The sequence below is a fragment of the Oryctolagus cuniculus genome, chromosome 10, assembly GCF_051225735.1.
Source record: "Oryctolagus cuniculus isolate XC-2025 breed Fujian yellow rabbit chromosome 10, ASM5122573v1, whole genome shotgun sequence".
Taxonomy (NCBI): domain Eukaryota; kingdom Metazoa; phylum Chordata; class Mammalia; order Lagomorpha; family Leporidae; genus Oryctolagus; species Oryctolagus cuniculus.
In genome coordinates, this window is record NC_142876.1 from 6795960 (window position 1) to 6808668 (window position 12709).

Genomic DNA, 12709 nt, shown 5'->3' on the forward strand with positions numbered 1-12709 from the left:
ACTAACCTTGACATTGGGTGGACTTCTTGCTAGGACAATAAGAACACAGCAAATTTATTAATAATATGGAATCGATGCAGCATTAATCAACATAAATCTACAAATATTATTCTCTAGCTCATTAGCTATCAGTAAAGATACAATGCAGCTGTGAAAAATATAGACACAAATGAGACAGAATCCGGCGCCCCGACCGGGACTAGAACCCCGTATGCCAGCGCCACAAGGCAGAGGATTAGCCTAGTGAGCCGCGGCGCCGGCCAGACACTTGTATTTTGACAGAGACCGAAAGGCAAGCAGAAAGTAAAAAAGCGTGTCGTAAAAACAGAGGGCTCAGGTGGGCTCTGGTTGGAGGGGGTGGCATAGAATCCTGAAGCTGGAGGCGCATGTAGTGAGTTTGTAGGAGCACATTGGGTTTCTCTATTTGGTGCTGAATTGGAAATGGGCAAAATTTAGGGAAATCTCTATGATTTGGATGTGTTTTGACACCAGGATCTCTTAGGTTGGAAGCTTGGTGGGTCTCTAAGGTAGCAAGGTGAAAAGTGAGAAATGGTGGAACCTTGAAAAGTTGGGGCACGGAGGCAATTATTAGCTATTTGGAGTTGCTGCCCTTAGAATTAATGCTACTCTCACAGAATTAGTTCTCAAAAGCGTAAGTTCTTGGAAAACAGCACGCCTGAGCACAGGATCTCCCTGGCTTCCAGTCTCTTGACGCGGTTGTTGTCTCTTGCACCTGCTCACAGCATGAGGACATCTGCCATCAGGAATGAGAAGGAGGCCTCACTACGGTGGCCAGGAAGAAGCCATCGCCACGTTCTGGGGCTCCAGAGTTGATTATAGCTCTTTTCTTTATAAAGTACCCAGATTTACCTATTTTGCTGGATCAACAGAAAATAGTCTAATAAATTGGCCAAATCCTGACCTTCTAGAATGATTGCTGTGTAGGCCGTGTGTCAGATGTCGATATCTATTATTACTATTATTAGATATCTAATATCTATTATTGCCTTTGATCTAGCACTTCTCCTTTATATATTCAGTTTCACAGTTTATATCTGTTTACATGCTATACTTAGATATGTTTTAACAAAACTGAAACAGCGTACATATTGTTTTATAAACACTTTTCCCAATAACAGGATAATATTTTTTCATAACTCTCCATGTTTTTATAAGCTATCTCCATAAAATCTGCATATGATTCCTTTGGATGGGCATACATAATGTATATAATCAATTTCCAACTTGAACTGCCTGTGATTCTTGCTATGAAAATAAGTTTGCCCATATCCTCTCTCATAAGCTACATATTAAATTATTATACATTTCTCTACACTTTCCCAAAATACTGAACATTATTTTAAGGAAACATGGTTTTAAATATTTATCGGATCAGCTTTTTAAAATATGCAAATGCTAACCACAAATGACTATATTATAGGACTATGGGAAGCTTCTTTGATCACACATCCATTTAAGAATAATTGATTAAAGAAAGAGAATATAAGAAAATTACATTGAATTAAAAACAATTGGTCCTTTTTTTTACTTTCTTAAAATGCTCAAGATTAGTTCTAAAAACTATGTTGGTGAAAAAAAGGGCAGGAAAGAGATTTTCAAGAACTCATACTATTATAGTTTAATCATTTTATTGAGAGGAAAGCACATTTCAAAAAAACGGTTGTAACATTTTCCGTGGTAAAATTTTGTTGGCAAAGGCCAACAAAACTTATATTCTTTATTCTATTGTCTGACATGTCAGCCTCTAATCACAGGCCTTAGTTAACCATGGACTATTTTGCCACCTTCTTTGGGAATGTATCAGTGTATTCTTCTCCCTATACCCACAGTTAGCTCAATGCTGGACATATGGTAGAATTCAACAGGTGTTTACCAAGTGGTCAAGTTGATGTACCCTTGAGAAAAACCAAAAATGCATTTCTTAAGACTTCATCCCTTCTGAGTTCCTTTCCCTCCTCTTTTCTTCTTCCTCCTCCTCTTCCTCCTTTTCTTCCTCTTCCACCCCCTCTTCCTCTACTCCTTCTCCTTCTCCACCTCCTTCTTCTTTTCATCCTCCTCCTCATCTTTCTCCTTTTCCTTCTTCTTCTCTCTCCTCCCTCCTTGTATAGGTCCTCCTCTTCCTTCTACTTTTTTTTTCCTACACACTCCTCAAAATATTCCAAATTGTTCATTAAAACACACTCTATGACTTTTTAACAAGTCATCAGGTTAAAAGGCTCAAAATTGTGACCTATATATAATCTCTTCTTCTTAAATCTCATAATCTTTGCTCTTTTTCAGCAACAACACAATTCTTTTAGCTTGATTTTTTTAAACACATCAACCCTGCCTCAGACAAACCAATAATCAAAACCGAGAAAAGAAAGAACTGAAGAAGAAAAAAGGCAAGATAAATGTTTGGGTACCTCTTAACAGTATCATCAATTTTACTTAACTGAAAATTTCCTGGATGCCTTTAAAGATATTATTTAAAATTGTGTTACTATTAAAACATTCTTACTAGAAAAATTTATGTAATTCTTTCTGAATTTTCTACTATGTTCACCCATAAATGGACATGAAAGAAACTAACGTGTAATTGTTCTCCACACCTCCCAACACTAGCTTTGGTCCCTCTGCATGGCAAATAGGAAGTAGTAAGTGCTATGAATGACACATGATTTATCCCTTCACCAAGCATGTTAACTAGCTAACACTTATTTAGTAGTTCAAGTATGTAATTTGGCAACAATCTGTTAGGTTATCAGTTGTCATAAGAAGTTCTATAGTTCACCTTCAACTTTGGGGGAAAGCCCTAAACTTATATGAGTGAATACAAACATAAATCTATATATTCTTTCAAAAATATTTATTTATGTATTTTTGTTTGTTCATTTATATGAAAAGTAAAGGAAGAGAGACAGACACACAGACAGACAGCTTCCATGTATTGGTTCATTCTTCAAATGCTTGCCAACAGCCAGGACTGGGCTAGGCCTAACTCAATAAACACACAAACTCATTTGGAGTCTCCCATGTGGGTGCCAGGGACTGAAGTACTTGACCCCGTCATCTGCTGCCTTAACAGGGTATGCATAGCAGGAAGCTGGATTAGAGGTGCAGCTGACACTCAGTCCAGGCACCCCAATATCTAATGCAGGTATCCAAAGTGGCATCTTAACCCCCGTGCCAAATGCCTGCCCAATTACTATGTAATTGTGAGTAGTACACTCTTCATATTTCTAGGGAAACTCACGATACCCTACATTGTCTGTCTGTCTATCATGTATTTTTCTATACTAAGAGCAGTTTAATATTGGTTTTGCAGGACGTACAGCAGAACTCTCATTGTTGCATTAAGATGTATAATTAATTACATTAAACATCATTAAAAATATCTGACATTTTTGCCAAATGGTGTGACACTGAAAAGTTTGACTTAACTTTCTAAAATGTCCTTTAATCAGGAACATCTGATTGATTCAAAGAAGAAAGTATAATGGATTTGGGGGAATGTTTTGTTCTGTTTTTTTGCTCAAACTTTCCAGTAAAACACTTTATTTAAAATCCAGAAACTCTGTGGTATGAAGAAAACATGAAAAAGGGTGGGTGTGGTTTATCCACTCTGACATAACATGCACTTAAGAGTATAAATTATCGGGCAAAAGTTGTGTATCTACAGACATTACCATTTTCAACTTCATTGAGAGTGTTTCTAGTTTCTGACATGCTAACTTGTCTTGACGAGGATGAGTATTGAAATGATTTTTGTAAGAGCAGTCAACTGAATGGCAAAGGCATAGAGCAGACACAGGATGGATAAAACTCAATGCTATTTAGCCACACATTGCTGGAACTGTTTCTATGTGATGTGATCAATACACAGAGATGTGTTAGATGATACTGAATCTCATTGACAAGTCCAAGATTGGGGGGCCAGATCAGAGCCTTGAGAGTCACCCCCACACCAATCCGATCAGAAAGGCACAGCCCTACAGCAGGACTGAGAATGGACTTCAGAAAGTTTGTTTGAATCAATAATCACTCTTAATATCTCTTAGTGCGTCTTCCATACCTTTTTGCTTCCCAATACACTCAGCAGAGTAAGAGTTTATGAGACAGGAAAGCTGTCTCCATATAAATAATACACCAAATGCTTTATGATCCATTTTATGCCACAATTTAAATATTCACTAAAAGAGGTCAATGCTTCATTTGATGACAGGATAGTTTGACTCTTTATCTATCTTTTTATTGATTTCCTTCTGCAAAATCCAAAAAGGATTAGACCTAGATGTTTGCATGCATTTGGTAACAAGGGAGAAATATTCTAGCTTTTATGTAGTCAATAAGAGATAATGGTGAATTGACTTTAAATGAGAAGTCCACCTGAGAAAATCATTAGAAATCTTTATAGTGCTCAGATCATTCCATTTTATTACACTAAACAGGCAATTTCCTAATCCAAATTAAACATAGAAAAATATGAAAAAAATCAAAATATGATAAACTTTACTCAAAAACTACTTTTGTAACCTTCAATATGTTGTCCACCACAGCCTGTCTTTCAGAATTTTCCAGAACCTCGGCTGGTCTTACTTGCTATTACCCAGCCTATTAAGTGGCCACAGCCCAGGCACCCAAGTCTTACCTTGTGATCAGTCACCATAACCTTGGTGGCAGTTCTGCCCACAGGATCAAGAGCAGGAACTTGCCTCGGGTGTGATGTCTGCCATTCTCTAATCAAAGTATGTATTTCTTCCTCTCTTTAGTTGTACTGTTCTTGTTGCTTCCAACTATTTGTATATTTTTACACATTTAATGACATTTACACATCAAACTAGAGAAAAGTTATACTCAGTGAGTATGAGGAAAACGTATGGGTGAATGTTCCATTTTTATCAGTGGATGCACAGATGATTCACTGGGAAAATATTTCTAAGGCATCTGGGGTGCATGTGAGGGGGTGGACCTGGCTTGTGGACTAGCTAATATTGTTATGAAAAGATCATTTGTGAGGAAAATTCAACAGCTAACATTTTGAATGACTGGTAAAAATATGATGAAAATACAAATATTCCTAAGGTGACATGTTGATTCAGAGAAATTTCTCACAGTGTTTGTAAACCACACACATGGGAATGTATGTGGCTGTTTATTGACCTCTGCACTAAGTCATCCTGGGATGGGGATCTTGAGCTATGCTAAAAAATCAGGCTCAATAAATATTTATCTAAAGCAACAGTAAGAATAGCAATAAGGAGCCTACTCACTGTCTATGAGAAAGTGAAATAAAGCTACCCTGAAAGATGAGATATTGAAAATATCCACTTGCAAACTCAAAGACTTTAACTTCATTTAAAGTACTTCAGATTCTTCTGGAATGCAATGCAAAATGTCCAAATAACTTGCAATTTCATGTTTTCACCTAAATTTAGTTTGAATATGTCTATCAGAACCTATATGAAAGCTACTTCTTTTTGTGTAGTGGAAAGTTGTTGCTAGTGAACTTATGAAAATCCTTGACTATTTAAAATTTTAGAGGAAATAGATTTCGAAACATATGTTTTAATGGAATACTTGACGAGGCAGCTATTCTCTGCAAATTAAATGGCTACTATCATACATAAATTTCAAAAAATGTGGAGAACTTCAAAGATAATTGTTTTAAGAACACTGGGACCAAATAGTACAGGGATGCAAGAAAAAAGTACAAGGGAGAGTCTGTATTACACACGGACTTAAATTATAAAAGATATTTCTACAAAATCAATTTTAATTATTGTAAATTCCAGAGAGCGCCCCAAAATAAAATACTGTTTTTCTAAATTTACATATTTCTATACTATACATAATAGCTTAAATATTGGAGAGAATTACCCCCTGGGACCCAGGGTTGTTCATATAGGAGACATTGAATTAAATGCATATCAGCTATGAGCCTATAGTGAAGCATAAACAGTGACAAAATTGTTCTACAGACACTGCCTATGGGAGCATCCCTACATTATCACATGTATTGTCCTTAAGTACAAAGATGAATGTTATTAGTAGTTGTACCTTGGACCATTTTTTTAACCTGCCAGAGCTCTAGGGATATGTATTGTGGATAATATATTATAGTCATGAATTAATTAGTGTTCTTAACACCAGGAAAAAACCAGATGGTGTCAACAATTGCAACATATAAAATGGTAACTATTTGATAAATGGGTCATTCAATGTTTTTATTAAATTAAATATATCTATGACAAAAGCCAACACTACAATATTGACTGAATAATTTAATCTTGTTATCTTATGGAGTAGGTTTCAAAATAATAAATTGTTTGAGCTGAGTAAGTTATTGAATAATTTTGGACCCAAGGGAGTTGTGAGTTTAAACAGACTCCTGCTATCTCATTCCTCAGTGTTGACAGATATTAGAGCATTAATAACACACCTGCCATTAGGTGAGCTCATCTATTCTTTTTTTTTTTATTTCACTGACAGAAAAATATCCACTTTTGGTTGAAATATTGTACTTTAGCAGACCTAATTTATGAGAACCAAAATAACTCATCCCAAAAGGTCTGCTTAGACTTTATTCATTGGAAAACATTATGATGATTGTGGCATGCCGTAAATATTGTTAACCATTATAATGATAATGAGTAAATCATTACCCAAGATATATTATTAAATGAATGAAAAATGTGAGTACAGTGAAATTATTAGAAAAACAAAGACAACAGTAGGGTTAAACTTAGTTTTGCTTAGTTAAGCAGGTGATTCAATATCATCCATTAGCAATCCTATATGACAACTACATCCTTCCATTATTCAAATAAAGTAAATGTAGTGTTAATGCATTTGTGCAGGAATGGGAAACAAAGCATGAGTACCAGGAAGAGAATGAAAGCAAACACACATCTCCACAGTTTTCAGTGCTTACAACCTACCCTGTGCCCTTCTCAGCATCACAGACGTGTGCAACGTAAACTGAAAGGAGATGGACAGAGACTCAGAAAGGTTGAGATACTGCAGCCTCTAATACTTCCTTCCCAATTAATGTTTTCTTCCTCAATGGTCTGATGAGAGGGGGCAATAAATTGACAAAGGAACCTGCAGAAACTTAAAACTATGACTATCATACGTTTGTATGCTTTTAAGTTGACTGGGAAACAATGCTTGATATCCTATGATCCTATTCATAGCAATCCAGAAAGCCAGTGGAGAAGCAAACTCAGTGATAAAGACACATTGAAGACCCTGAGGAGTCTGTTCCTCTTCCTATTCTCCCCTCATCGCTCCCTCCTCCTCTCCCCCCATTCCTTTTTCTCTCCTTTCCTTCTTTTTTCTCTTTTCCCATTGGCCAAAATATCTGTCCAATGCCTACAATTATACCACATACCATTCTGTGTTTTTCAAGAGATATACGTCTCCAGATTTTACATATTTTACATCGGAGGAGCTTGAATGCTTCAAGCTTTAAGAAAATGATAGAACCCAATCTGACATGTTAGGCAGCCACAGGTGAACCTGATGACCACATAACATATGAGAGTGCTGGTTCCAGTCCCAGCTGCTGTGCTTCTGATCCAGCTTCCTACTAACGTACCTGGGAAGGCAGCAGATGATGGACCAAGTGCTTGGGTCCCTGTCACCCAATTAGAAGACGCAAATGCTGTCTCAGATTCTCCTAACTTTGGCTTTGCCCAGACTTGACTGTTGTCGGCCAATTAGAGAAGGAGCCAGCAGATGAAAGACTCTCTCTCTCTTCCCCCTGCCATCTGACTTCTCTGTGTCTCTGATGCTTTTACAAATGAATAGATAAATCTTTTTAAAAAGAAAATCATAAAGAAGTAGAAATGCTGATTACCTGCTTTGATCAGTACATGTTGTATACATGTGTTGACAGTTGACATATGGCATTATATTCTATCAAAATATCTAAATAGTACACATTGGTTGAAATAAATAAATAAATGGCCACCAGTGCTCTGTTTTACATCCCATGCAAACATCCTTTACTTAAAAAAGAGAAAGCCTAGTAAAATGGTAGCTTTTAGCCTTTGTTTATACTTCTGTGGAACTGTGGTCTTTCTCTTTTTGACTTGTTGAGTATTAAGGTTAGTGGTGAATTATACCCATGATTATAGAGTGCATTGAAAGTATGTATTTGCAAAAATTAAAGAAAAAAAAAAACAAAGAAAGGAAGGAGGGGGATTGAGGGAGGGAAATTTTAGGGAGAGAAGTATGATTATCTTCTTAGAACTGCACCTAGGAAATACATGAGTCTGTTCTCTTCATATCAATAAAAAATTAAAAATGAATTCGAAAAAGAAATAGAACTACAATGGTATGTCTAATTTAGGTTATGGTTTGGTTTTTTAAATTTTTATTTACCTATTCATTTTCATTTGGTTTGAAAAACAGAGACACAACAGAGAGACTTTTTTAAAATTTCTGGTTCCCTCCCCAAAAGCCCACAGCTGGAACTGGATGAGATGGAAACCAAGAGCCAGAACTCAACCAGACCTCCCACAAGTGTGGCAGAGACCCAAGTATTTGAGTCCTCTCTGCTGTCTCCCAGACTGCACACTGGCAGGAAGCTGGAATCAAAAGTGGAGAAAGAATTAAACCTTTGCTTTTCATTATGGGATGGGAGAGTCCCAAGTTGCCTCTTAACTGTTGTACCATATGCACACCCCATGTATTGTTTCTTTCTTTTGACAAAAGGATGCACTTATAGATCTTCCATGTTGTGTGACTCAATGGCCCCATACTTTTCATTGGTGAGCAGAGTTTCACTGTACGGCTATACTATTGTTTGGTTATCCATTTGCCACTTTAATGGTATTCAGGTTCTGTCAAATTTTTAGTGAGTATAAGTTCGAGAGGTCTTCAAAAAGTTCATTGAAAATGCATATTATGAAAACATTATGTGTGAATTCCAAAATTCTTAGACCAAAATGAACTTATCATCTACTTCCTTTTTCCACAAACTTTTTGAAGTACCCTCATAGAGTTGTCATAAATAGTACTTTGAAAAATATGTTTCTAGAACATTTGAGTCAATACATAGAAATGAGCATGAAAAAGTATATTTTTACCATTTTAAGAGATTACAAAATGTAATTGTAACATTTCTATAGAATTTTTTCATACCTGTCAGCAATCTATGTGTTTTTACTGCTATATAATATTGTTACTACTTTGTATTATTTTATCACTTTGTGCTTTTGAAAAAATGTCTGCTAATATTGCCTGTGATTTTATTTGTATTCACATAATGCATCATGAGATGCAGCATAATTTAGATGCTTAAATGACATATGTGTATCTGTTCAAATAAAGTGTTCAAAATTTTTATATTTTCTTGAATATTTTTACTTATTGACTATAGTAGAATATTGTCAATATTCTGAATACAAATTATTTATAAAGTAAATTATTTCCAAACACTTCTCTAATTATGCTGTTTTTTTTAAATTGTGTAAGTAGTATCTTTCATAATTCACAAGTACTGAATTTTTAAAGGTAAATTAATCAGTTTTGTTAGAATTTACATTTGGTGTTAAATCTAAAATATCACCAACCATTGCAAGTTTCCAAAGACATGGTTCTTTGTTTGTATTCTTGTTTTGAAAATTTTAAAATTTTGTGGCTTCTATTTATACCTATGTTATAATTTGAGTCTAATTTTATCAGGGCCAGAGGTCTAATTCTAAGTTATTTTATTTTAATTTATTATTATAATTGCACATATGGGTGTCCAATTTTTCTTTCACAAATTTTTAAATTTTTGTGTACTTCAAAGGTAAATGCCATCAGAGAAGAAAAAAAAAACAAACAAACAAAAATTATCTCCACAAATGCCTAAAAGTAAATGTAGAAATACAAGAAACAAGAAGAAAGAAGAAACCATGAGCTCCACACCCCAAAGGCACAACAACAATTCAATATTAGGATGTGAAGATTAACAGATTAATGGAATGCTACAAAAAGACTTCGAAAGATTAATTGTAGATTTACTTAAAACAGTCAGAAGCAAATCCACAAACTAAAGAAAACTGTACATGACATGAATGAAAACTTTTTCTAGGAAATTGAAATTTTAAACAGAAACTAAAATGAAATATTAGAAATGAAGAATTAAATAGATAAAATAAAACATGTGGTGAAAACAATTAACAACAGATTTGGTGAAGCAGAACAAAGTATACCTAAGCTACAAGACAAATATTTGGAAATATTTCAGTCATACAAAACAAAACAGGAGGTTCCAAGATGGAGGAATAGGGAGGGAACTCACTGTTAGTCCAGGAAAAGATAGTTTAATAAAAGTGGAGATAGTGTAGTCTCAGGGAAGAGTTAGGGAAAAAACAGCAAAGGAAACACTTGCGGAATTATAGGGACACGGTAGATCTACATGGAGGGCACGGATGCTCATGGCTCAGGACCCCAGCTAGCGAGAGTCTCCGCACCAGCACTGGAAAGAGAGGTGAGATGAAACCACAGTAGCCTGAGACATTGGCGGAAAAGTGGCAGGAAAAGCCTAGAGGGAAAAAGTCTTGAAGCCCCATCGGGGAAAGTACACAGCCTAACTAGAGGAGAGAAAAATAAAAGGGACAGTATGGACACGATTTTCTCTATCCACTCACCTTACAAAAGCATGCGAGCCAATAGAGCAGGTGCCATCTTGGACATATGTAACAGCTGTGCCAGCTTGGGACTGTGCCTGACCTCAGCAAAGCAGAAAGACCTGATTCTGGTGGGGAGTAATAACAGGAGACTAAGACCTAGTGAATGTGTAGAGCCTATGAACCCGGACTGTGGAAAAAAAAAAAAAAATGAGGGTGTGTGGAAGAACTCAGGGTGTAGCTAAGACATGAGTAGTCATGGTGGGAGACGCCACAAGCTCAGGAGGCCCTGGCTACCTGGTGAGAGGCATTGCAGGGGAATCTCAGCTTACACTGAGGACTGCACAGATCCTTTGTGTGGTCCTTGGGACAGAACAGACAAAATTATACCCATGGGGACTAGCAGTAATACACTGATCGCCATCTAGGAGAAGAGCTCAACTGAGTGCAATTGCGTCCCTCCTGATTAAATAAAGAGAGAGAGAGAGAGAAAGAGAGAAGATTTACCACTCCAAATCTGGTGTGACACCTTAGACACACCCTTAACCTTGAAGAATTGAACAGAGCTCTCTGGTCACACCCACCACAAGCCTCTAAAGATTCACTAAACTAGACAGTACACTTAATCTAGAGTCAGAGTTTAACAATAAAAGCCGCCACATAGGGAAAAAAAAAAAAAAAAAAGAAGAAGAAAACCAAAGAATATCTCCACAATGCCAAGCAACAAACACAAAAACAGAGGAAATAAGAACAAGGAAGACAATATGATGCACCCAAAAGAACATGACACTCCAATACAAGATTATGAAGATAATGAGATAGAAGAAATGCAAGAAGTAGAATGCAAAAAAATTTATGATAAGAACATTTAGAAGTAATCAAAAACAAATGCATGAACTACTGAAATCCATGCAGAACATGAAGAAAATCTCTCTCATGAAAATTAAATCTTATGAAACAATCAAAATGAAATGAGGAATTTAATATAACATGAAATTGAGATATTGAAGAGAAATCAAAATGAAATGAAGAATTCAATAGAACAAATGAAAAACACAGCAGAGAGCCTTAAAAACAGAATCAGTGAAGCAGAAGAGAGAATATCAGACTTGAAGAAAGAGCACAGGAAAGTATACAGTCAAACCAAAGAAAAGAAGAGGAAATTACATATCTAAAAATATTGTCGGCAATCTATAGAATACTATTAAAAAACCCAACATTCAGGTTCTAGGATTTCCTGAAGGCATAGAGAGAGAGAAAGGATTAGAAGGCCTTTTTAGTGACATACTAGCAGAAAACTTCTCGGTTTGGAAAAAGAAAGAGACATCCAAGTACAGGAAGCACATAGAACCCCCAATAAACATGGCCAAAAGAGATCCTCACAATGACATGTTGCACTCAAACTCACCACAGTGAAACATAAAGAAAAGATTCTAAAATGTGCAAGAGAGAAACGTCAGATTACTCTCAGAGCATCTCCAATTAGACTCACAGCAGACTTCTCATCAGAAACCCTACAGGCTAGCAGGGAATGGCGAGACATAGCCCAAGCACTAAGAGAAAAAAACTGCAATTCGAGAGTATTATATCCTGCAAAGCTCAACTTTGTGAATGAAGGTAAAATAAAAACCTTTCATAGCAAACAGAAATTGAAAGAATTTGTCACCACTTGTCCAGCCATGCAAAAGATGTTTAAAGATGTGCTACACACAGAAACACGGCCATCAATACAAAAGAAGGTAAAGGAAGAATCCTCTCAGTAAAAGATCACAGGAAGTTCCAAGTATATATTAGAAATATCTTTGGAAAAATGGCAGGGCATAGTCACTACTTATCAATAGTCACATTAAATGTAAATGGCCTCAACTCTCCAGTTAAAAGACACAGACAGCTGAATGGATTAAAAAAACAAAACCCATCTATTTGCTGCTTACAAGAAACACATCTTACGAACAAAGTTGCATGCAGCCTGAAAGTGAAAGGTTATAAAAAGATATTGCGTGCCAACAGAAAGCAAAAAAGAACTGGCGTAGCCATCTCAATATCAGACAAAATAAACTTTAACACAAAAACTGTTAAGAGAG